The 25,205-nt window shown below is 35.8% G+C and overlaps 1 long non-coding RNA gene across 1 annotated transcript in view; it reads left to right on the top strand.

Moving 5' to 3' along the window:
- The first annotated feature begins 2,405 nt into the window (after positions 1-2,405).
- Positions 2,406-25,205, top strand: part of LOC128091516 (uncharacterized) — a 45,030-nt gene continuing 22,230 nt past the window's right edge. Inside the window, exon 1 of the long non-coding RNA XR_008211440.1 lies at positions 2,406-2,486. This is a non-coding gene — a long non-coding RNA (uncharacterized LOC128091516). The remainder of the gene's footprint in view (positions 2,487-25,205) is intronic.

Raw genomic sequence — 25,205 nt, 5'->3', positions numbered from 1 at the left:
TTTTTTTTTTTTTTTTCTTTTTTGCAGTACTGATCCTGTCAATCAACAGCTAGCTGTTATATGCACTTTTTAATACTATTTTGTGCTCTTTCAAGCAGCTCTGTCTAAGCATATTGAAACATATTTCAGCTGCAGCGCAGTACAGTATTTTAATCTTTCTGTCATGGCAGTGGATGCACAGAGAACTCTACTTATTTTTAGATTATAACTGAAAAATTTAAAGCATTGACAGATTATTATTGTGAACTCATGAAGGAGAAAATTAAAAGTTCAAGGGACAAACTCAGTGCTAATCTAAAACTACCACTACATGTGGAGATAATAAACATCCATAAATTGTAAAATTTGTCCAAATATCATCCATGAATTGACAATGTGTGTGGATAATCTTGTGATAACATTTTTATTGTCACTCAGGCTGAAGCAGAAGTAATCAAATCTCATTTGTCAAGGCTAGCTTATTATTTTAGCCATGTGAAGGGATCATTTCTTTCCAAAGCTACAAAGGAAGAAAATCTGCAACAAGGCAAGTATACAGAAGGCTTTTGATCTTGTGAAGTATATGATCTAGGGCAGAGACAAGAGTGTTGACTGATGAATAGTATGACTCATCATGGATTAATAAAACCAACCAAACAAAAAAACCACCATCTTTTACTTTATGTTGTATCTACAGAATTTTATGGTTCCTTACGATGTTGGAAGCCTTTACTTATTTGTTACAATGTTTTCTTGCAAAAATATTCCATATGCATTGCTCTAGCATGCAATAAGCAATATTTACAATGGAAGTATTTTTTCTATGCTTAACTTCAAACTATTCAGTTATGGACATTATACGTAACAGATAAATCACATATGATTTAAACTTATGTTAAAGTCTCTCACCTGCTTCTGAGAGACGCAATGGCTTAGTGCTAGAAAATAATTTCTTTTTTAGACACTCAGCAGAATCCAGGGAGGGTTGTTTTGATTTTGTTTGTGAAGCAGTTGTTAAAATTATCATGTTCCTTCTCTCACATCTGAAATAATAACATCTATTTTACTTTTAGAAGATAAATGCTGACTGTGCAAGGAGATGAATGAAATACCTCTTGTCTAGCCTCCCAGTGCTGATCTCTGGACAGCAGGTCTGTTGATTTCAGAGCTGAAATGCATGATATTTGATCAAACTCTTGTTCTATGTTGTTCGGGTGTTAATGATAATTTTCTTTTTATTTGGACAAAAAGACTTTAATATCCAAAATAGACTACTAGGATTACTTGGATTATCTCCTGGATTGCATAATCTGTAAAACAGAAACAGCTGATATCTGTAACAAATACATAGATTTTTTTGAACTTGAGATTGTTTTCTTCCATTTTGATAATTTGTTTTTTCAGGAGATAATAATTCTTGGGGGGGGGAAAAAAAAAGTGAATTTTCCATGCAACTATCTCATCTGCATTTTCATCTGCTTACAGGCTAAGTATTGGGTAAAATTGTTTTCATAAACATTTTGTCTAATTTTGTATATACTAGGCCATGACCTGGTTATTGAACTATGTTGTGTCACTCATGAATTGTTTCTGGTGTTAGAAGAGTAAATAGTTGCAGTCTGTAAGGAAGCTTCCTGCTTACTATTGTCTTGGATAAAATTCAATATGTGAGGCAGTGCTTATGGGTTTGTGGTTACTCATACAGGACGTGTAGTATTAAGACCCTACTCCCCAGTTTAAAAATACTCAATGCCAGAATGGAGTGTATAATTCATGGTAAAAGTTCATCTGTTCCTTTATACAAACACAACACTTTTTACGGTTCTCCTTGATAATTTGTTCCTAAACCTTACAGTAAGACAAGGACTTCTGAAGAACATGAGCATTGCTTTTGCTTTGGAAGTCCTTCTGCCCTAGTCTGGATTTTAGCCAGGATATTATACAAGTCTATCAGGCAGGTGAACAACTTTTCCAACTACTGCCAGATTTAGACACCTTCCGCCTGGTTTGGAGTTCATCTCTGCCTTCATTCTGAAAGTTATTACCTCCATGGGTCTGCTACCACTAATTAACCAGTTACTGCTTGATTAGTTTCAGACAGACTAAGTCAGGCTAGCAAAGACCCTATCACTAAAATTGTTTCACCTGCATTTGGTCCTCATCAGCTAAAAGTGGAATAGGGAAACTACCATCTGGTGCATCTGAGAGATACCCACCCTTTGTGGGAAGTGAGATGATGAAAAGTTGTAAGGAGGACTGGGAACAGGACCAGAACCTGAAACTGTGAGATTCCAGGCCTGTATGGAAACTGTTAAATCATGGCCTGAACCTCTGATTGCTCACCTGAAGTAAGTACTGAGTCAGCCACGGGAACACAGACAAAGGCAATTCAGCTGTGTGAGCAGAGCCTGGCTCTACCTCTCCTACCCATTTAGGGCTGACTGCATTGGGGAAGAATCTCTTTCTGAAGATCATTCACTTTAGAGTTTTTCTGTGAGCCTAGGAAGGTGGGTGAGCATTTCATTTATTTTTGATTATCTCTTTCCACTGTGATAACCTTTCTAGTTATACGATCTGTAGGTATTAACCTAATTGTGCCACTCTGTATATTTGTTGATCATATGTAAGTCTCAGTGCTCACTGAGCATATAACAGTAACCTCATATTTAAAATGACATAGTTTGTGTTCTAGGTAGATCTTAAAGATGTTTGTCTGGCAGTCAAAAGTGAGAGGATCGTGTCAGAGGTGTTTAGTCTGGAATTCATCAAAGGCAGGAACATGAATTTGATAAGGAATTTTGTGTTAATACTTGAGAGCATCAACCTGCTTTCAGGCTGAAGGCATTAAGGGCATTTTGCTAGTTGCTGCAGTATAGAGGCAGGCCCAGGGTAGTTCCCAAGTGTCCCAGAAATGTGGCTGAATTGCCCTGGCTTTCTTTAGAAAAACTATTACTGTACAGCCTGAAATAGGCAGCTTGCAGTTATCCATTTATGTTCCTGTGATGGACATTCTTTAGAATTTTGTGGATGTTACACTTTTCTTTCCTTTTCAATGCTTTTCATCCATTTTCTACCTCTTTTTCCGTAAGTATATTGATTAATGTGAAACTAAAATTATTTCACTTGATACTCATACTTCTCAGAAAAGCAGCCTTTGAGGTTAGGGCTTTCTTATCACTTAGAGTCACAGAGTAATGTTCAAATAAAACTAAGGCATACATATATTTCATAAAAGTTTTTTCCTTTTTGTTCTCTGAAGGAGAGGCAGTCATATCCATGACTTCAGATTTGTTTTCAAAACTTAGTAATAGTTCTTAGTAAAGAGAACCAAAGTTGCATCAAATTGCATTCTGACCTCAAGGTATTATCCTCAAACTGCAATTCAAGGTGCTTCCCCTCATTAGCTTAATGAATGCTACAGCAGTTTGTCTTGGTTGACTTTTTCCATGAATAATTGTAAGCCCTTTGTTGCCATGACTTGATATAATTTTATGCCCTATCTCTTAATGATTCACAGGCAATTTGTTAATCTGAAACTTTATTTTCTCTGAAACATTTCTGTCCACAGTGATTATTTCCATTACTGCACCAAACTGAGTGAGAACTTTGGCACTTGCCCGTGAACCATTGCTCTATTTCTGTCAGAACAGATGCTAGGGAAATTTGCTTCTTTACTCTCCTGACACATTTTGATTAGAAATTTTGATCATATTCTTACTATGTGAAGAGGGGCTTTGATATAAATTAATTTACATTGATATACAGGTACTTTTCTATTATCTTTCTGATCTACTACAGGTATAGATGCCAACTCAATCATATTGGCAGCTGCTTGTCCTATACAAAGCATTTGTGCTGACTCCTGCTGTTACACCTCCTAGGATTTAAGTCATTGGATGAGCTGCTGAATAAGATACAGTCTACAGCTCATCTAAAAATAATAATTAATAAAAAAATTAAAAACTTTCCTTTCCTCTCTGAGTAGATCAATTCTCCTTTTTTTGGCTGATAGATCTTATGTGGATTTCCAGAGATTTCAAAGCTCGAGTCTCAATAATTATCCTATAACACTGTGGAGTTAAATGCTAAATAACAGGTTGAAATTTTTAGTTCAAGTGTTACTCAGGCACATAAATATGCATTTTTGTGAACAAGAATTAGCATTTTAGTTCAGATTAGGTGTGGGCTTTGCCTCTATGGGTTGCTTTGCACTACAGAGTAAGCAAACTGGATTTTATTCAGACCTACACAAAACTAGGCATGGTTACTGTACTCCATTCAGCTTCATGTGCCTGCCTATACTGGTCATCTGCTAACATGAACTGTTGGCTTTCAGCCTGTGAGATCGGGGAAGCCCAATCCTGACCTGGATGTATCTTGTCAGCACCACTGTACAAGTGTCATGCTTGGCTCTATGGATGACCAGTTGTCGTGCTGCACTGCCTCCTGTTGGAGCAGTAAGGCATAACCAGCGAGTCTGAAGATCAGAGAACTGTGCATCTCTTTACCTTTTTTCTTTTTTCTTTTTAAATGCCAGTCCTGAATGCCTGGGTGATGTTGTTAATAGTACTGATGCCAGTGAAAATTAATGACCCTTCTGTTAGTGTGCACTTCACAGACTTGTGACAATGGAGGGTAAGGACAACGAAGAGCCATTCCAATTGAACCTCAGTGTTTTTGCGTGCTTAAAAACATCAGTAATGTATTTTACTGTAAATTGCTTGAGATTCCCTGCAAGAAAGGAAACATGGTTGGAGACTGAGCAACACTTAAAAATATGTTTGCAAGTAAACATAACCCAGAAAGAGCAGATCATAAACAGTACTTGGTTTTACCTGCACGCAGGCATGCAGACACCAGTGACTGTGGGTGTAACTGAAGACTGATTTAGTGCCAACTACATAGTACAAATTGAGTGAAAATAGAGATGCATGTTTGTACTCTTTGCTTGCAGAAGCAAATTCTGGAATTTAAATGCTTTTGTGGCTCTATCTCTACTATGCTGTAATTTTTCTTGATGATAGTTGTGGGGTGGTGATGAATAATATCTTAAACTGAAAGCACGAGCCTATTTATGGACCATACTAATTCACGTAGAAGGCTTATTGATTCTTTTTTTTTTTTTTTTTTTTTTTTTTTTTTTTTTTTTTTTTTTTAACACATTTGCAAGGAAAACAGATTGGTTTAGTACTGTGGAACACATGGGCTGAACGCTGCCATCAGCCTCTGTGTGAAATGAGTTCTTTTGGTTTTAGGAGAACATTTTTTTCTTATGCTTGTAGATTTGAAGTGGTTCATTTTAACGCTAGAAAACATGATGCTGATTTTTGTAATTTTCTATGTATTAAATTGACAGTACAATGCTTGTTTTATTATTATTGATAGCAGCTTGGAGATTGCACCACTGTGTAATAACCAGCACCTAAAAGATTAAGCAATTACAAACAAGCGTTCACACAAAGTTATCAACTTAAAAGGTGTGTGCACATACAAAAATCAATATTTTATAGAAATAAGTTCGTTTTACAGATCACCATATGATTTTTCCTATGCAAAATATTTATAAACAAATCAGTGATTTTTAAAATCAGTTCAATATGGATTACAGAAAAACTAACAAGGTTTCATCAAATCAATAAGATTCTCATTAATACTACCCTCAGATTGGAAATGTTTGCTGTTAATACAAAATAATATGCTTTGTCTGCAGTTAAATTTGTCATATCATTTTACGTTTTATATATCGCTTCCCAGTCAGCAGTTTCTGATCCACTAATGTGAAACTTTTACAGATCTTCCATATAGTAACAACCATTTACAGGAGAAAGATTTTATTTTTTTTATTTTATTTTTTTAAATTAAGATTGTGTTACGTAACACCATGTAAAATGTGCAAATTGTGAAAATGTGGATAAGTTTCTCTTGCTTATGGTTGGATAAGCTTATGGCTATGGGCTTTTTTTTTGTGGGTGAAGGTGAGGTTTTTTTGTATTATATGTGATTTTTTTACTGGAAGTGTATAAACAAGTGTTATTGTAACTTCGAATTTTGATGCTCAAAAAGGTAGCTTCACAAGAACTGCTAATTTCAAAGAGAAAGGGCAAGTGTTACTCAATTATATTTTGTCTGAGTAACAATGAGAACAATTCCAACCCTGTAGCTTAGATTTTCTACTGGGTGTATACTGAGTGCAAATCATACCCATAGCTGAAGCATCTGGAATTCTGCTCTCTGCTTTAATAGAACAAAGCTTCTGGGTACAGTGAACAGAGTAAGCAACTGGGGAACCTCAAAGATATTTGAGAATTGAATAACTAGGTATACATATACTAATTTACATTCATGTGTCTTAAATCAGAGTGTTTTAAGTTGGCTGTTCATAATTGGTTCAGGAAAGAGCATGAACTATCCTCAATATGGTATTAATTTCTTTTCAACAATGCAAATGACTTACAAATAAGTCATCATACAAGTGCTAAACCTTGTGTGTGGCCAAATTATGTGCCTCTGTGAGAGAATGGAGGCCACATCAAAAAGGGAAAGCTAGTTAGAGTTATACTGCATGTTTCTCAGATCATTACTGATCTATGGCTCAACTTTCATATGAACAAAAGCATTGTTAAGCCAGTTAAAGTTGAAGGAGGACTACAAAACCCATTATGGTCTGAAGTTAAATACTTCAGGTGGTTGTCTCTGTGCTCTGTGCTGCTGCAATGCCTTTCTGCCATTATTTCACTTACTAAATGAAAAGTACCCTTGTACAACTTATACTTTGGCTAAAATTAGGAGACAGGGAAAAAAACACACCGGTCTGATCCTATAACGATCGTTGTCTTATGGGAACTACATGAAAGTACTTTAATTTTCATAAGGCTGAGCAGTTTGGCATCTAGTTCACATCTAAACCCTACTCGTCTGTATCAGGGAGACTTTTTATGTCCTTGATCTACTTTAAGGGCATAAAATGCAGTGATGTCTGCCTCTTTCTTTTACAGTACTTTCATTTTAGTACTTAATCCTTGGCGAATACTGGAGATAATGTTCTTGGCCTTTAAACACATACTACAGATATCAAAGGCATTTGTTAAGGGAAAATATGTGAGTCAAGAATAAAATGTATATTAATTGTGAAACTTAGAGTAATCAGATCATGTGAATATACTTGAAGACACATATGCTTGGATGAGATGAATCTCACCGCATGAGTTAAGGTCAAAACTGAGTTTTCCTGCTTATAATTCACAGTAGGCAGTGTTAGGGTTTAGAAACTTTCTTACTCCTTCAGAGTTGCTTTATCTAGAACGTTAAAACTACAGTTACATGCAGTCATCTTCCTTGCATATGTGATACAGTGGGACAAAGACCAGGGAGAACGGTGAATACTTGTGTTTCCCTCCACCTTTCTGGGGTGGAGGCTGATAGTTATATCAGTCCCACCTCCCGTATCTGTGTACTATGTGTCAATACTATGTGAATTCTCTGTCACTTGGTTTGGGAATATCAGGGCTGCTGTATTCAGCCCTGCACCCCTCCCTAACATATGTACTAAATCTGATGCTAGTTTGATTTTTATGAAGGCCAAGAAAAAATACTAAGGCTCAAGAGAATAAAAAGGATGGCAAGAAGAGGTACATCTAAGTTCCAGTATCTGTGGGTGTTGGTGATTATTTGCAGTCCCCGGCTAACGTTGTTCTTATGGTTGAATGTATCCTCAGGAATTTACAGATGCGTGTGGGAAACTTTTTCACAGCTGCTAATTATGTGTGTGTTTTTGTGGTATATTTTTCTTATTTTTCTTATTTGAGTAGTCATACTATTCCTGTCAAACATGTACAGTTTATTGACAACTAGACAATGGACTGTGGGCTCTATTAATGATACTTTGGCCAAGATAATCTGTGTGAATTTTGTCTATTATTGTAGACAGCCTTGAGAGGGAAACTGAGGTAGGTGGGGGTAGGAGGATGGAACTGAAAGCTCATGGCGTTCACTGTCTTGAAAGAAGCTTTATGTTCATTTTTGAAGCCACAGGTCTGATATTACTTTGCTAATGCTTGCTGCATCTGAAATTCCAGAAGTGTATATAGAAAACAAACTTGAATATCCCTGTTTATATGTGCGATTTTAGATGGTCAGCTTGATTTCATATGGAAAAACTCAGTCTCACTTAATGATGTAGTGGAGGAAAATGTGCTGTGTACACAACTGGATAGATAGTCTAAGTAGTTCATGCGAGGATCACAAAATTTGGCAGATTTGGAAGTGACTTAACAGAGTTAGTTTTTTCATATGCATCTTTCTGTTATTAAAGGATATACAAATTGGCGTAACTCTTATTTAAAAGATTTTCTTGACATTAGTCTAACAATGATAATCACCTAATGAACTGAATGTACAGATCCACTTTTTTCTTTCAAGAGTTGCTTTTCATGTCCAAACTACTCTAATTGCTACCTGCATAATTGTGTAACTCATGGAAATTACTAAAGACAGGTTGATTTAAACACGGTGTTAAAATTTAAAAGGTGTGACAGTACTAATAAAGTGAAACAATCAGAATAGATCTATTTGACAAAGCCAGTAATTATAAACTTGAATACCAATTAGTTCTGAGTTGGTAGGTTTATTTCAGCTCTTATGTTGGACTTGAGAATAATTATATTTATTTTCCAAGCTATTCAAACCATCCAGAAAAATAAAGTGTGAATTCATTGTATAGAAAAAACACAGCAAGCACTTGTCTTTCCAGTATTTTGATGTAGTCACAGTGAAAATATACATGCTGGTAAATCCATCTACTCAAAATAGACAAACTGTTACCCTTTTGCTGAATTGAAGTACTGAAATTTATCAGGGAAAGAGTTCTGCAGGTGGGAGAAATCGATCCAAGTAGGACAGTGTGAAATAGTAATGGAAAAACTGCTAAGGAGGTTTTTGAAGATATATTGACAATGCATTTGCTTTTCTCACAGCGATTTATCTCACGTTTAGAACTATTGCCTTTAACAGCACAGTCATTATAGTGGTGCTTTCGGATTTTTCTCTTGCGAGTGACAAGTCCATCCATCTATCAAATATGGAGAAGACAGTGTTTCCCTTGATTTCCTTTGGGATTACCATTAAGGTAAAATAATTAAAATTGGAATGTCAAATTTTTTTATTATCTACGAATGCAAATAAGCGCCTGTACTTTCTATAAGTATGTATTAGCAGAGCAGATACAAATTTGCATGTTTTAGAGAGTATTAAATGTTGATTGCAAAGCAGGGTGTTGCAAGCAAGACTTGATGGAATTTCTCTCAAGAAGAAATAGGTAAGGTCTTACTGTTTGGGGCATCATAAATTGAACAAGAAGAGAGCATTAGCGAGCACTGCTCTCTAGATGGATGAATAAACTTAAATTACTGGTAGTGCTTCTTTAACAATGCATCCTTGTAAATTTTGACAGGAAGACATGTAATACGTTCAATTATATGTAAAGTATGTGTAATTTCTGCTAGATCTTTAACAGTGCAGTTTATTTTTTATGATAGTAACTGAGAAATAGGAAAGTAAGACAATAAAAATGTGAGTACGCTGATGCTATGGAAATTACTTTTTCATTACTGCTTTTAAACATACACACGAGGAAATACTTGTAACAACATGCCTATTCCATACTTTGATTTTTATTTCTTCTCCTCAAAAGTTTTGAGAGACAATTCTTTGGACTGAAGTCCACTCCTCCTATCAATTGTTTAGAAAATAAAATAAATACAGTAGTATCACTGTCACTGCAAAATATGGTGCCTTCTATGTTTTGAGCATATGTGTGAGGACTAGGTACAAGTACAAATTCAGCATTCTTATTGTTGGGTATAACAGCAGTGCGTCATTTATTTCTCAGCCAAAGTAGATTGTAGTCAGGATATGGAAAAAGTGGATGATGGAAATAACAACACTTCAAGAATTTGTTCTCAAAGTTTGGTGAAGTTTTTGGAAATGAGCTATAGTATCACTTTCAAATGCTTTATTTCAGGTAAACTTATCAGACATAATATAAACAAAGTGAAAAAGCTACTGTCAGCTTATCTAAAAAAGCCAGTACATTCACAATATGAGTTTCTGATATGGATGTTTTTTTCAAGCAGTGCAAAGATTATATTCTTATTCCTTTGTTTCTTTTGTCAGTTGATAATTTCATACTTTTTTAAATTAAGTAGCATTGAGGTCAGCCGTGTGGAAAAAGAAAATATCTCAGGAAATTATATTTTAAACTAGTAAATAGTTGGACTAGTAACTAGTAAACTAGTAAGAAAGTTGGACAAAAGAGTATCTGAAAAAGAGAGGGAGTTGATGGCTTTTGTAGGTCATGAGAAATATGTTAAAAGTAAAAAGAATTTAATGAGTGCATGTTTTGATTGCAGATTTGCAATGGTACTGGATATGAGAAGGTTACTTTTGTCAGAATGTCAAGAATCTTCCTCAGTGTTTTGGTAATAGAAATGCCACAGGGAGGCCAGGTATGGAAACTTTCAAGGAGGTTTTATGATGAACCTGGAAGAAACCTCTGTTTATTTGGATCTCTTTTTGGCATTTAAATTTCTGATAGAAGTCATGCTGATTTCAATTTTGGCAGAGTCCTTATTGTTTGTGTTCATTGTGTGTGTTGAGGAATTTTATTTGCTGGTTCTATGGCAGAGGCCATAAGAAAAAAAAAAAAATCATTTGTAAATGAATCAAAAACATTTTTTCCTTTTTTTTCTCTTAAAAATGTCTTTTTTGTTTTGTTTTTTGAAAATATAAGCTGAAAAAGCTGTGCGAATCTCTATAAATCAGCCGCAAGTGATCAAGCTGTACTCTCAGACATAGTATTCTCTGAACTGGAAGCTCAATTATGCTATATGGGATCTTGGTGCATTTTTTTTTCAAGACTAATTCTAAAAATAGCTACTGTTTTTAGTATAATGAAAAAGATGCTAGTTACATCTAAATAAAAAATAGGGGTCATATGTTCATGATATGTTTTTTTCTCCTCTATTAGCACAAAACTACAGATTATCAGGTGTGCTGATAACTAATGCTGCTTAATGTTTTTATAGGTAGAAAATACAAAAGTGGGATTTTTTTTTTTTTTTTTTATACAACTGTATTGTAGTGGAAATACTGAGTTATGGCTTGAAGCAGTGATTGAGCAACTGGTGAGAAGGCAGGGCCAACCCAGGGGAGCTCAGGTGCATGCAGTGCATCCAAGTGGCTAGAAGAGGTGGAGCCAGGACAGTTTAAGGGCTGGCAGGGAGGTGAGGGTACCTCATAGGAGGATCCCTGCCTCCCTGAGGGCCTTATAGGCCTTTCAAAGATAAGTATTTTTTTTCTCCTCCTTTTATTTCTGTACCTACTGCTGTCACATTTAAGCAAACCTCACTTGCTGTAGCCTAAGACCTTGCTGCTCTGCATGCTTTCTATCATGTTACACCTATTTAGAGGAATGTTCGTAAGAAGGATAAATCTCATTTAGATAATGTTAGGACTTGTGACTGAAAGCTTTTGACTTTATGAAAACCTAGTTTAGAAAACAAGATGTGTTATACTGAATTAAACTTGCACCATGACTGTTGTTTTTTTCTGTCTGAACAACGAGGTAAATTACTGTGACAGGAAAAAACTCAGAACCTTGTGCCCTGCTATGTGAAGGAAGATTGTTGTTGAGCAGAACACTCAATCTTTTTTGAGTTTATAGGTTGCAAATATTGTTATAGTGCCTCTCAGGAACCTCATAAATTACTTGAAAATTCTGAGAGAGATCCTAATTTTCGTAGTTAACTTTGACAGAACATGTAGGTTAATAACTCATCTTTCCAGAAGTCCCCTGCTAAGAGTCTGTGAATGCTATGGTACCTGGTAAGAGTTGGATAATGTTTGTGTTGATTGCCTTGCAGATGCTCAGAAGACTGGAGGGATGCAGTGGAAAAACCCTGGTAATTTTTTGCTAGATTCACATGATTCTTGTGTGAACAGTGAAAGCTTAGTCACTTCATTTTCCTTGCTTACGTAATTCTTTGAAAATGTTTCTAAGTATTCCATTACCCCTTCTCTATGCAGTGCCAGTTGCTCTTTGAATCTTAGAAAAGATGTGATTAAATGCTGTTACGCCTGAAAGTGACAGATTGCTCTAATTGAATTGTAACAACTTATTTATGCTGTATCAATAGCTTATTCAAATTTTAAATTTGGTATGGTTTACATGGTTTTTTGTCCTAATTCTTTCTTACAATGCATATTTAATATTATAATCATTTATATGCATGACAGAAGATTATGTACCATATATTTCTTTCTTTTCTTTTTCTTTTTTTTTTTTTTCTTAAATACATCTATGTTTCTAGTTTATGGAAAGATGAACTTGCTGTTTCTGTATCCTATGGGAATGTAGCTCTACTCCTTTATATTCCAAATTCATGTTATTTTTTTCTCATCCCACTTCTTCTCTCCTCTCTCCCTTTTCGTGGCTATACTAAGGTCTTTATGAACAAATACATAAAAGTAAATGTTAATATGCAAATGCTGTTTTAATACAGAGCTCAAACTTTTTATTCCAATTAACCTTACCTTCAAAATTAAAGTATATTAGCTGTTGTGAATTTGCTTCCTTTAGATTTTCTATGAAATCCCATTAGAGAGGTTTAGAACAAAAGCCTGTGAGAAATTTTATCCTTTAAATACTGTGGAAGGTGTATTTTAAAAAATGTGTTTTCAACTAAAAATGAGTTTAATCATCAGGACAATAGAACACAGTAGTGGATCTGTATTGGAAGAGACTGTATAGATGATTGCTTTGAATGAAGCTAAAAAAATACCGGCTATATATAGTGGATTTCTTTTTAAAACGTATTTTGTAAAAGTATTTTTTCTTTTAGAATTGGAAATTAGTGGATGGCATCTGCTGGGTAAAGTATTCTCTTTTCATACCTTAGTGCTGTTGAAATATTGAAAATGAAACATAGTGTGAAACTCCCTGGATTCTATGTAAATAGTAACTGCAGGCTTAAACAGTTGAGGTTAGGAAGAAATGAGTTTTAATTAATATCTTTATGCTCGTGGATTTCATTTTAAGTTATTATTTGGAGTTCCATTTAGTTTTTTCCTCACAGAGGCGATCTTTTTTTAAAAAAAAAAAAAAAAAATTACAGCTCAGATGTTCATTTCTGTGAGGTGGTTAGTGCCTTCAATTCTCATCAAACTCATTGTAAAATGAATGAATGCAACAGATTAAGAAATTGAGTCTTAAATTATTCATTCATTATTCACGGGACTGGAAATCTCTAGCTAGGAGAATTCATATGGGTAAAAGAAGAGGATGCTTTGGAAATTAGAAAGTTTTTAAACATGATCTTGAAGTGGCAAGGACAAATCGCCAACAAATAAAACACTAAAGAACTTTAAACAATATGGCAGGATATATGGTAAAAGTATAACTTCAAATCAGTATAATTTGGCTGTAAACTGTGAAGTTTGGAGACTTCTTTCTAGCAGTGAAAACTGAATAAATTGCAAGATAGTTGAAGACAATCATGTAGCTGTAGTAATTTTTCTGCTCAGTATCTTGTGGCAGTTGTGCATGATATAAATATTATGTTGCATTTGTGGACAGCTTAGAGAATTGAAATTTGTAGTTAGAATAATCAAATAAAGGCAGATGTGAGCAGAGAAGTTTAGATCAAAAACAATTTTGAGTATGGAAAAAAATCAAGACTTAAAATAAAACAAATGTACCAGCCTGTGTAAAAAAGATTTTCTAATTATGGGTATCTGTAACTAGAGAAGGTACATTATTATTATATTAATCTAATAAAATTTGGTGGCTTCTTAATGAAATTCTTTCACCTTCTGTCTCACAAGATTGAGATCTCTTTGAATCCCAGACTGTAGGAAAAAGATTTTTAACTTCATCTCATCCAAAGGACTCTGAAGGGATTGGTCTGGACCTCAGGGTCAATAGTTTAAAATCTAGTACTTTTTTTCAGTAACCTGAACATACTTAACACTCTACTCTGCGATGTTTCCTTTTGATGGTAGAATAAAATACTTTACTCTTTTGTTTAGAAAATTCCTCTTCTGCATTGTCTATGAATATGTCTTGTGGCACTGATATTTAAGGTGCAAAATGTTTTCTTTTTAGAAGCGATTTATGATAATGATCTTGAAATTGCTTTTAAATGTCTCAGAATGGGTATTTTATGGCTCATCTATGTGGAAAATATCAAACTTACTGAGTGTCATCTTTCCTGAGCTGTTCTTTGCATTAGCCTCTCATGGGTGCTAGTTGTATTTATTTTATCATCAATAGCCATAGATGGCTATTTTTATTGAAGAGTAACTCCTAAGAGCTTGTCATAGTCCATCCCTATTTTGACATGACTGTAACGCACACTCGGGTGCCACCTTCTTTAATGGATTTTCAGTATTTGTGAATTAGCAGGTCTCACTTGCAACATAGGCCAGCAACATCTACCCACAATCTACTTTGTTTCAGTCTTCCTCAGAATAGCTCCTAAAAGGTGAACAACTGCTTCCTAAAGTCTACTCATCCCTTAACTATTCTGAGAGAAATGAAATGCTAGAGTTGTGCTGAATGAAGTTATAATGTGGCTGGTAAGAGGTTGAAAACAGCACTGATAACTTTAAGGTAACCACTCTAAAGCATAACTAGTTATGTAAAACATCAGAATAGATTGTACGTACAATACTTTCTTTAAAGAGTGTGAAAGGAAAAGAAAAATGGAAGAACACCCAGCTATTCTAAGTAAGGGAGAAAAAGAATGAATTAAGCTATGATTAAATTGATCTGTCTTCCTGGGAAACACATGAAAATGTGTATTTAAAAAAGATACATTAGCATCCAAAAGAAAAGAAGGCTATAATAACCTGTATTAATTTATCAAGAAAAAAATCACTTGCATTCTACCTACTGAACTCAGTGCGGAAGGTGAGAAAAGTAATTATCAGAGGCCTGATAAGGTTTATGTCATTCTCTTGGATTATACTTAAAAGGAAAATAAGGAAATGAATAGGAAAAGCTGGAAGCGTTGCGTGAAAGTATTTAAGACTCTATAGTGATCATTGATGTTTGCTGTCAAAATGGAGCATGGCTCAACAGATCTCAGTATGCCTTGAAATTCTTGTTGGTGTGTTGGGTAGCAGAGCATGGAATGTATTTACTAGACTTGTTAATGACACATAATAGAACAACCTTCAAACACCCTGGAGAATGCTGTTCAGATTCAGAGTGATTTTTCTGGAAAGAATGGACTAAGCCCTGCAGAGTACAATAAAAACAGTGCAAGGCAGAAAACTTTACAATCTGCAAAAACAAAGTCTGGAGAATGACTCACCATCAGTTTTGCAGAAAAAGGCATAATTGACTCATGTTCACATGATAATAATGTAATGCTTCTGTGAGAAGGACAAATATCACGTAGCGTGTAAACAGGACTGCCTATACAATGCATACAAAGTAATCTTTTGCTTTTCTTAGCACCGAATACTTAGTGTGACCTGCAGCTGCGTGTTCACCTTTCTGGAAAGATGTGTAGTTGTGGTTTTTCATGCTGAAGACATTACTGTCTTTTCCTTTCCAGGACTTTTGTTCTTAAATACTTGTAAACTTAATTTTATCTTTCACTTTGCAGCTTAACACTGGCCACTCTTGTTTGAGTACTACAAGTTCCAACCCTACCCATCCATCAAAACCTATTAATTGCCTATAGCAATTCAAATAATGCTGACTCATTGATTAAAAAAAAATTCTGTGACTCCCACAAGATCCTGCTTGCTCAATACTTAATTTGATCTGCGTCTACCCTTCTATATCACAGTTGGCTTTACAAATAGGCCTATGCACTTGCAGCTAAGGGGTCTTTCCTCTTTACTGAGCAGTCAGATTTTCTCTTTGGCTTTCAGTTTCAGTGTATGTTAGAGTATAGGCCTTAATAATTTATGGTCTTTCAGTGGTGATATTTACAGAGAAAAGGCTGGGACCTCAACAGAAGTACACTTACCTGCCCTAAAGTTGCTCCGAGCAATTGATGTGTGACTGGACAGAAAAATACTCATTTCTGAAGAGGCAAATTCAAGCGACTTATCCTGTTTACGACCTATTTAGCATAGGTTGGAAAGGACCTAAGATCATCTAGTCCAACAGTCTTTCTATCTCCATTACTACCCACAAAACTACTAAACCATATCTTGTAGCACCTCATCCAGATGCCTCTTGACTGAGTCTAATTTCACTGATTAAATGAGTCTTTACTATTTGCAGCAGCATAACAGTACACTGAATACTATGCAAAACCTATCACTGTTTCATTGCTGAAGCTGGAGATAACTGTCTGTTAACTCAAGCAGATAGGAGGTAAGACACTGCTGTGAGCACACAGGTTCTTATGCCTAAGAAGCTCTAGCAAGCACTGTGCGTTTGTTGCTGCCAATACACAGATCACTGAAGAGGTATCTGTTGTGCCATCTCAGCACCTCCAGATCTGTGAAAATATCTAATGCAGATAGGGATTGTTTGTAATAGCAGTAACAATTTCAATTCAGTTTCAGCTGTGCTTGTTTCTTGGGAAGTTAATTCTTGGCTTCACTTTTTTTTTTTTTTTTTTTAACTGTTTTCTGAGCAAGAGTTTCTTATTATTGATGAGGAATTGTGCATTAATGTCTGTTTTTTTTAATGTGTTTCTCCTGACAGTGGGGGATAATTTTCTTAGTTTGACATGCAGCATTAAATAATTTTACCCTTGAATTCTGAGTTTCTTGAAATGAGCTGAAATCTAAAAATATTTCTGGCAGAAGCAGTTACACCAGATATCTTAATTATTATGTTTCCAAGGGAATGACAGTCTGTGTAAGAGAAGTTGACATGTCTCCCTGCAGCTATGTGCTTTTTATATTGGAACTTGAGGGTATTATAAATTACCTAGGAGAGAGAGACAGACATAAACATGTTAAATCAGATTTACACCAGTTCTTATAGGATGTAGTAAGAGGATTAACCCTTTCAATTCTTTTTAATTTTGTGCAATTGAACTTACTCATGATAGCAGATATCATATCTCAATATGCATTTGAGATAAAAGCTTTTCCGCTGCTTGCTAGTCTGCAGCTTGATCACCTGCAGTGACTGTGGGGAGTGTAGGGCTCAGAAACAGGGCAGGGGGCAGTGCTGATGGAGCAACTGTTGAAAAAAAGCATCTGTTTTTCTTTTTAACCAGCTTGATTTTGAGGCACTGCCTACTATTCCTACTGCTAAATATTCTTGACTGTCAGGGCATGCAAGCTCTGCACCTGTGCCTCCTGGTTAAATGGGAGAGAAGGAGGCATTCTTCAGACCCTATACTATGCAGCTAACAGGAAAAATGAGTAAAGATGAAAGCAGATTTAAAAATAGACCCTGCTGATGGCGTATTGTTGTTGCTTTGTGTTACGCTGTCATCTAATTACTTATCCAGTTTTCTCAGAAGAGAGACAAACAGGTCAGGTTCAGACAAACACTAGAATGGACTTCAAGTGTTCACAAAAATACAGAAATCTCTTCATGTCTTTGAATATATTGCTACTAGATGAAGTAAAAATTCTTTGGAAAAAAAAAAATCACTATGATATTTTATATGGAGACTTCTGTTCAATTTTGAGTGACAAGCAGCTGTCAACCAAAATATCACAATCATAAAACAAATTGCTGACAGTCTGTAATTTGCAACTAAGATATAAAAACATTGTTAGATATAAAAACATTGATATCTGATTCTCTCCAATTATTACAAACTAACTTATCTACTTGTGACTCAATTTTTTTTTTCCTTGCTGCTGTCTTTCATCATGTCCAGAAAGGTATTATGCTTGAGTGCTGACTACTTGGATACATGGGCTATTAGGTTGTCTTTATTCGAACTCCTATACTTCCTTCGGAATAAGTCACAAAGTTACAGAAACTCTGGAACAAGTTTCTGTGAGAGGTGATTGATGCTTTATGCCTGTGTTCAGGTGGCATTTGGCTAATGCCTCCACTAATAGATTTCAACTTTTAGTTAACTCTGGAGTAGTCAAGCAGTTGGATTCAATGATCTTTGCAGGTTGCTTCCAAATGAACTATTCTTCTTTCATTCAATTTCTAAAGTCGTCATTACTACCTTGATGGGCATATATTTAATTTTAGAAGTTCTGTTTCTACAGAGACATGCTGTCCTAACAGTAGACTGCTGTTAGGATATTTATGAAGACAAACACTAGAGGAAAATAGTGTTCAAGCTTCACAGTGCTACTACGAGAGCTGCACTGAATAGTATTTTGTATGGTATGCTCCCTCTTTTTCCTTTTTTGGGTCCAATGTTGTTAAGTGTACTATCAGGCTGTGGATATGTTTTGTTTCCCCAATTCTTCACAAGAAAGTGGATGCTGGTAGCAGCATGGAGATATGAGGTTTCAGGGATTCTTTCAGAAAACCTGTGTTTTCTTGCATCTAGTATCTAGATTTGTGAATGTGAGAAAAACTAAATATTGGAATACTTCTTGTTAATCTAAATATGTGATAAGTGTGAAGTGGAAAAATTTCCCTGAAATTTGAACTAGCCTGCAAATGAAATACCTTCTTTCCTTCTGTTATCTAGAAGTGAGCGAGTAGATTTCATGAACAGCTTCACTTTCAGAAGCTTCTTAATGAACTGAAATTTTCTGATTTTAATTATTTATTTCTAAGAAACTTTCAGAGTTTTAGAGGGACTTAAAGAGGGATCTTGAGAGGTGGGCTCATGTAGACAGTGTATGATTCAGTAAGGTGAAGTGCAAGGTCCTGCACAGATTGGGTAACAAGTGGATAGAGAGCAGCAATATGGAGGAGGCTTTGGGATTACTGGTGGATGAAAAACAAAATATGACCCAACAATGTGCATTTATAGACCAGAAAGCAAATTATGCAAAAAAAAAACTACCCTTGGAAGTAGGGCAAGAGATAAGATTGTACTCATGCTCCTATGCGCTCTCTGTCCCATGCGCTCTCTCATGGGACAGAGAGCGCACTGAGAGTACTGCATTCGGGCCTGGAATCCACAGCATGAGGCAGAATTGGAGCTCTTGGGTGGGTCCAGATGAGGGCCATTAAGATGATCTTAATGTCTTCTGTGAAGGCAAACTGAGAAAGCTGAGGTTGTAGAAGCAGAAGTCTCTGGAGGGACCTCACTGAGTCCTTCTAGTATTTGAAGGTAGCTTGTAAACAGGAGGGAGGCTTTTTACTTTTTACGTGGTCTGATAATGATGGGACAATAAATCAAAGAAGTGATTTTAGATTAAGTGTTTTGTGGAAATCCTTTACTCAGAGTGGTGAGGCACTACAGCACTTGGCCCTCAGACATTGTGTATGTCTCATTGTGGGAGGCATTTAGGACTGAGTTTGATGGGGCCATGGAGAGCCTGATCTAGTGGGTGGTAATCCATTTCATAGCAGAGTGGTTGGAATTAGATGGTCTTTAAGGCCCTTCCAACTCAAACCATTCTCTGATTCTAGAAGACTTCAAGATTAATGTTTCCAGTATGCTAATGTCATAAATTATTTCAAGATTTTTTTTTTTTACTAAAGAAAAAACCTTATGTTGCCTTTAACACTGTCAGATTCCATCATTGTGCTGCCTATCATATTCTAGTCTCCAAAGTATCCTGAAACTTTCTCTTTAGACCCTTCTCTAACATTATAGGGTCAAAAACAATGATGCCCTAAAGAAAATCATGCAAGTAATATCCTGTATTTCTGAAGAATTATGACAGCCAGCTATAGTCATTCAATTTCTATATAGACAGATCCCACGAATTGCAACTGTAGTTTACAGATCGCACACGCTTTGAGGAAGACTGCAGCAGGGCAACTGCTGTTTTCTGAAAACTTCAGATTTTCTGGGTATCAGTCAATTCTTTTTGAGAACCACATTAAGAAAAGACTGATGACTAATATGTCCCTGAATAAGAATGAAATAAGCGTTGATTTCATAGAATAACCTTGAAGTTTTGTCAGGACAGCAGAGATTGCTGTTGTGAATGGCTAGGTTTGCACTTAAGTGGTGCTATTTCATTCCTCACTGGTGGAATTTAATCTGAACAAATTCAGATGGAATCTGGCAGGCAAGAGAAGGTCTGTGAATTGGTCATGGCTGTGTCAGTTCTCCTGTGCACAGGGAGCATGCTGGCTGCTGGCACGTCTATTTTCAATCAAATAGTTTCCTTCCCCAACAGAACTTGTGTTTGCGATAGGCCTGTTTGGGGAGACAACAAAATTAGATTATTAGACAAATAATCACCCCCTACTTATTTTACAACAGTCTTGAGTAATTAATCCTTATGATCATAAAAACATCCTGTGACCAGTAAAACAGGAAGGAAAATTACATTTGTACTATTGGCACCTGCATCTTCTAGCCCTGTCAGGGTCCACCTCATTGTGTGAGAGCTTTATGTATCACTGGATGAGATGACAACATGTGCTAAACTGATGCATGCTCTAGCTCTAGTCAGCTGTTTACCAAGACAAACTATTGGCAAGTGAATAGCCAGGGAAAGCTTGTGGGGAACTTGCCCTTTCAAGACCATGCTACTGAGTTGAGACTTGTTAATAGACTGGAATATCTTGAAGAGCAAGGCCTTGCATTTTAACCTGGATACACAGCTGCAGGGTATTTAAACAAGAACATTTTTCTTTGCCTTCTGGTAAGCATTTCTACATAGCTGTGGAAATGGTAAGCAAGAGTTTGGAAAGCTATGAAAATACTTAGAGCAGGTTAGCTGAAGCATACCTGCAGAGGCTGCACAGACAACTTACTTCTGGCATTGGGAACAGATGTTGGGTAAATAATTAATACTTATTATATATTTAATATTTGTAACGTTCTTCTAGTATCTGCCCTCGCTGACTTGTCTCTGACTGTATTAAGTGCAGTCAGAAGAAGCCAGGGGCAAGAAAAGAGTGACTAAAGTATCTAAGCTCAATGGTGTGAAATAATTCATTGTGCTTCTGTCTAGAGAAAGACATAATGAGGCTTTACAATAATTCACCTATGCTTGCTAAAAAAGGTATTTGGAGTGACAGTGTTTGTTTTTAGTTTTCATTAACTGACAAAATACTATATGCATTATTATAACCACACATATATGGCAATATATTCTAGCCCCTCTGTTGAGTACAATTCTTTAAGTTTAGATGAAATTTGGTGGATTAGCTTATGAAGAGACACACTTCCTGCCTTACTGCAGAAGGTAAAATCTCAGTCTCTCAGGCTGAGAATTAACTTGGATACATCTAGGAATGATTTAAGTACTCGATAAGACAAAAAGGAAGTATTATGTCTTTGCTCTTGATTGACAGATTTGTTTTCCTACTCTTTCAATTTAAGGCTCCTGACCTGATGATTTTATTGACTCCCTAGGGTGTTTCTATATATCTAGAACAATGGTGAATTATGGGCTTTTTACCCTTATTTTGACAGGCTTTATTGATTTGGGAAAGATTCCCTATACTTACATTTACAAGCACTTATGGAACACAAGCAAAAACTGTCGAAACTGAAGAAACACATCAGAGTTTTCCATGTGTTTGCCATTAAGAAGATGAACTGCAGAGTAGGACTGCACTTCAAGGAATTTGTAAGCAGTGATTTGCACAAAACACAGTGGGTGATGCTGTAGGTAGTATTGATGTCATAGGGAATAGTCTAGCTCCACTGCACTTAGAAATCAATGGGCAGGTAGTGCCAATTTTGAAGTCAGAGGTACTAGTCCCCTGCCATACTAAATTAAGTGCTCTAAACAGTGGCTTGCTTTTCACTGGAAGAGAAGATATTATGATTTTTGTCCCTTCCCTCCTCTATGTGATTTAATAAGTTACACGTCAATTGTATGCGTCCTCGTGAAAACACATTGGGAGTGTAAGATTTATTGGATGTGCTTAAATGAACAAATGCAGTCACAATTTTAAAAGTATACAGATTTTAAAACAGTGGTGCTGTCGTGTCCATGACGTTATTGCATATGAGAGGATTGCATCAGAGAAAACAACTCTGATGCATACTCAGCTCAGGTATTACTCTCCACACTGATTCCCTGGCGTAAAGTAGATATAATAATATCTTACCTGTTTCAATTGTACAGCCTTCAGGAAAGAAATCTCATGTATTAATATGTCAGCTAACATCTTCATCTGCTGTTGTAATATATGAAAATATCATTGCCTGAGAGAATGTTTTTTCTTCATATCTGCCTCTTTCATTGATAGTTTCTGAGAACTCCATATTGGCCACTAACTCTGTAAGAACTGAAATGAACTCTTGGAAATGTCTTGTGCTTGACTTGTTTTCTAATGTTCACAGATCTAGTTAGATTTCTTTTGCAGTGAGGTCAGATTTCATATGGAACTTGTTTTGTGATTTTTTTGGAGTATTCCATGATTATTTAAATTGCTCAGAGGAAAATAAGTCACAGAATTCAAAGCTAGTGAAAGATTTTTGGCAAAGCTAACTGCAGTTATTGGCTAATGCTTTTTTGGTAGTTGTGCTGAAATCCAAAAGCTGTATTTGTACTTAATTTTTAGATAGTGTTGTGTCAGTTGCAAAATAATGTATTATGAAGCTTAAAGCATATACAGAGCTAACTATATGGATATATGAAATAGTATGAGCTAATGTTTAGTAGATTTATTTCCATACAATTTAGAACCATGACTATTGCTTAAAACTTCTAAATGTTTAATTAAGGCTTTCAGGCAATTAATACAAACAGTAAACTGTCTACATGTCCAGTCTCTTTACAAGACCTTATTAGCAATTATCATGACTGAAAATAAAACAAAATTTCGTCTTAATTCTGACAAAAAGGCTCTTTGGGTCTCTGAAGCAAACTCTTCACGACAGTGCTTTAGAAAACTGTCCCTGTCTATAAAGCCAATTTCAGTAGAGCTGAGGCCAGAAGTACTCAAGGAGGCTCAGCTGGGTAAAGAGAGGTTTGATATTGTGTTTCCTCTCCTTGAATGCAGCATTCAGGTTGAAACTGTGGTGTTTGGTGGTTGTGTTTATTTGTTTTTGTTTTTTTTTTTAAAGACCTTAACATTTGTGATTTGGCCAGATGAATAATAACTGTGTCTCTGAGATTGCCAGATAGGTGAAAGACAACCCAGAACCTGTAAGGTTTGTTTGTTTGCTTTGTTTTCATTTTTTTTTTTTTTCTTTTCCTCTCTTCAGTAGTGGCACAATTTGTTTTCATTTGATACTTCTGCTGAGGAGTTGAGAAATGTAGTTTTTGGCATCACTCTTGATTTTGCTTACTATTTGATAACAATTCTTAAATCTTCTAATGTTATCAGGCACTGTGTCTCCAAATAAATATGGAAATGGAAGGCTGTTCTTTGATGTGACTTATATGTCTCCTTTGAGATAAGAAATCTAAACATTTCTTAATTTTCTAAGCACTTAATTCTTACAGAGTGCTGAGATATATAGAAAAGTCTGTTCTGGACAGGGCTTCTGGAAGTCCTCTAGTTCAACTCGCTGTTGAATGCAAGACCTTACTTTAGGTTATCTAGGGCCCTGTTAGCTAAGTCTTGAATGTTTTCAGTGATGGGAAATTCTATGAATTCTCTGGAGGGTCTTTTCCCAAGGTTTAATTTTTTCATACTAAAAAAAAAAAAAAAAAAAAATTGCTTTATTATTCCAGCAAAATTTCCATTCTGGCAACTCGTACTTATTGCTGGTTGTCCTTGTTCAGTTCATCCTCTCAAAGAGAGCACCTTTGTCCCCTCTGTGTACATTTTAGCTATTGAAAGTCTGTGACTAAATCTTTAATCTTTCTCTTCTTCAGGCTGAACAAACCCAGTTCCTTTTACTTGCTTTCATATGTCACTTCTCCAACTCTTTGAATGCTTTAGTGATCCTCCACTGGGTCGTATCTAGTTTTTCCACTGTCTCTCTTGTGTTTGTGGGGAAACAAAATGTGACACCATGTTCCGGGTATGACCTAAAATGTGCCAAGACCTGAGTGATCCATACAATTTTCTCAAAAGGAATATTGGTAGGAAGGTTCAATCTCTTCTGTCATACCACCATCTGTCTCTGACATCACAAGCCAACTTAATAAAATAGAAGAGATTAAATTCAGAACAGCCCTGATATTATAGGGGTAGATGTATTTCAGAAAATCCTGAGTCTTGATCTATTACCCTCTTAATTTGTAGGATGAACAAACTTGGTATTTTGGTGTATTTTCTAAGATCCCCTTTATGTCTGAGGTGATAACTAGGTAGATTTAGGGCTTTATTATTTCTGTATCATAAGGAAAGAATAAAGTAAGACTTATAGGTGTTTTTTCCAGTCATTTTTATCTAGCTGATACTTTTTTTCTCAAACAGCATGATTTTTGTGATATTGAGCACATCCAGTTAAGAGAATGTGTCTAAGAAGAAAAATACTGCAATCACTATTTTATTACTTGATTGATCCTGTCTTCTATTGTATTTTGAGAGATTATACCTGTAGTGAAGTTGATAAAGTGTTTTATTATGATTAATAGGCCTTTTTTGAAATTGACCTAGTATGTAGATTTTGTTCCACGCTTTCAACAGCTTTAGCAAGCAAAAGGTCTTCCAGAACAAATACAATTGAAAGGTAAAACGTCTTTTTCAACTGAGCTTCTATGTAAGAAGGAGCAACATGAGAGAAAATTAATTATCTGTACATTAACACATCAATTACTTTTTCTTAATACATCAAATTTTCTTACCTTACTGATAATGCTGATAAAAGAGGAAAAAAACCACTTTACGTGTTTCTAAATCTAAATCTTATTGTTGCCCAGTAGCCTAATGCCTAAACTCCTTGTTAGATGAGGGAAGGGGGAAGAGAGGAAGGCAGATAACACAGCAGTTACTCCTCTGAAGCACTGGAGGAGAGCAAATGCCTTCTAAAAATTAGAGAAGTCAGAGTACTTCTACTCCAACTTTCTTTCTAAATGAAGGCTTAAGTAAGAAGAGATGTGCTTCCTCTATGCTCCTCTGTTACCCAGCCTACTAGGCATAACAGAGCTCATCTGTCTCTTCTTTCTTTATCTTTCTCCCTGGTTGGTCATTGCATCTCTGGCAATAGTCTTTCCCTTAATTGAAAGAGACAAAGTCATTCACGTCTTCTGCTGAAACAGCTTATCTTATGCAGAGGTTTGGTTGGGAA

The sequence above is a fragment of the Tympanuchus pallidicinctus genome, unplaced genomic scaffold, assembly GCF_026119805.1.
Source record: "Tympanuchus pallidicinctus isolate F22 unplaced genomic scaffold, pur_lepc_1.0 scaffold10, whole genome shotgun sequence".
Taxonomy (NCBI): domain Eukaryota; kingdom Metazoa; phylum Chordata; class Aves; order Galliformes; family Phasianidae; genus Tympanuchus; species Tympanuchus pallidicinctus.
This window is presented reverse-complemented; position numbering and strand designations above follow the sequence as displayed.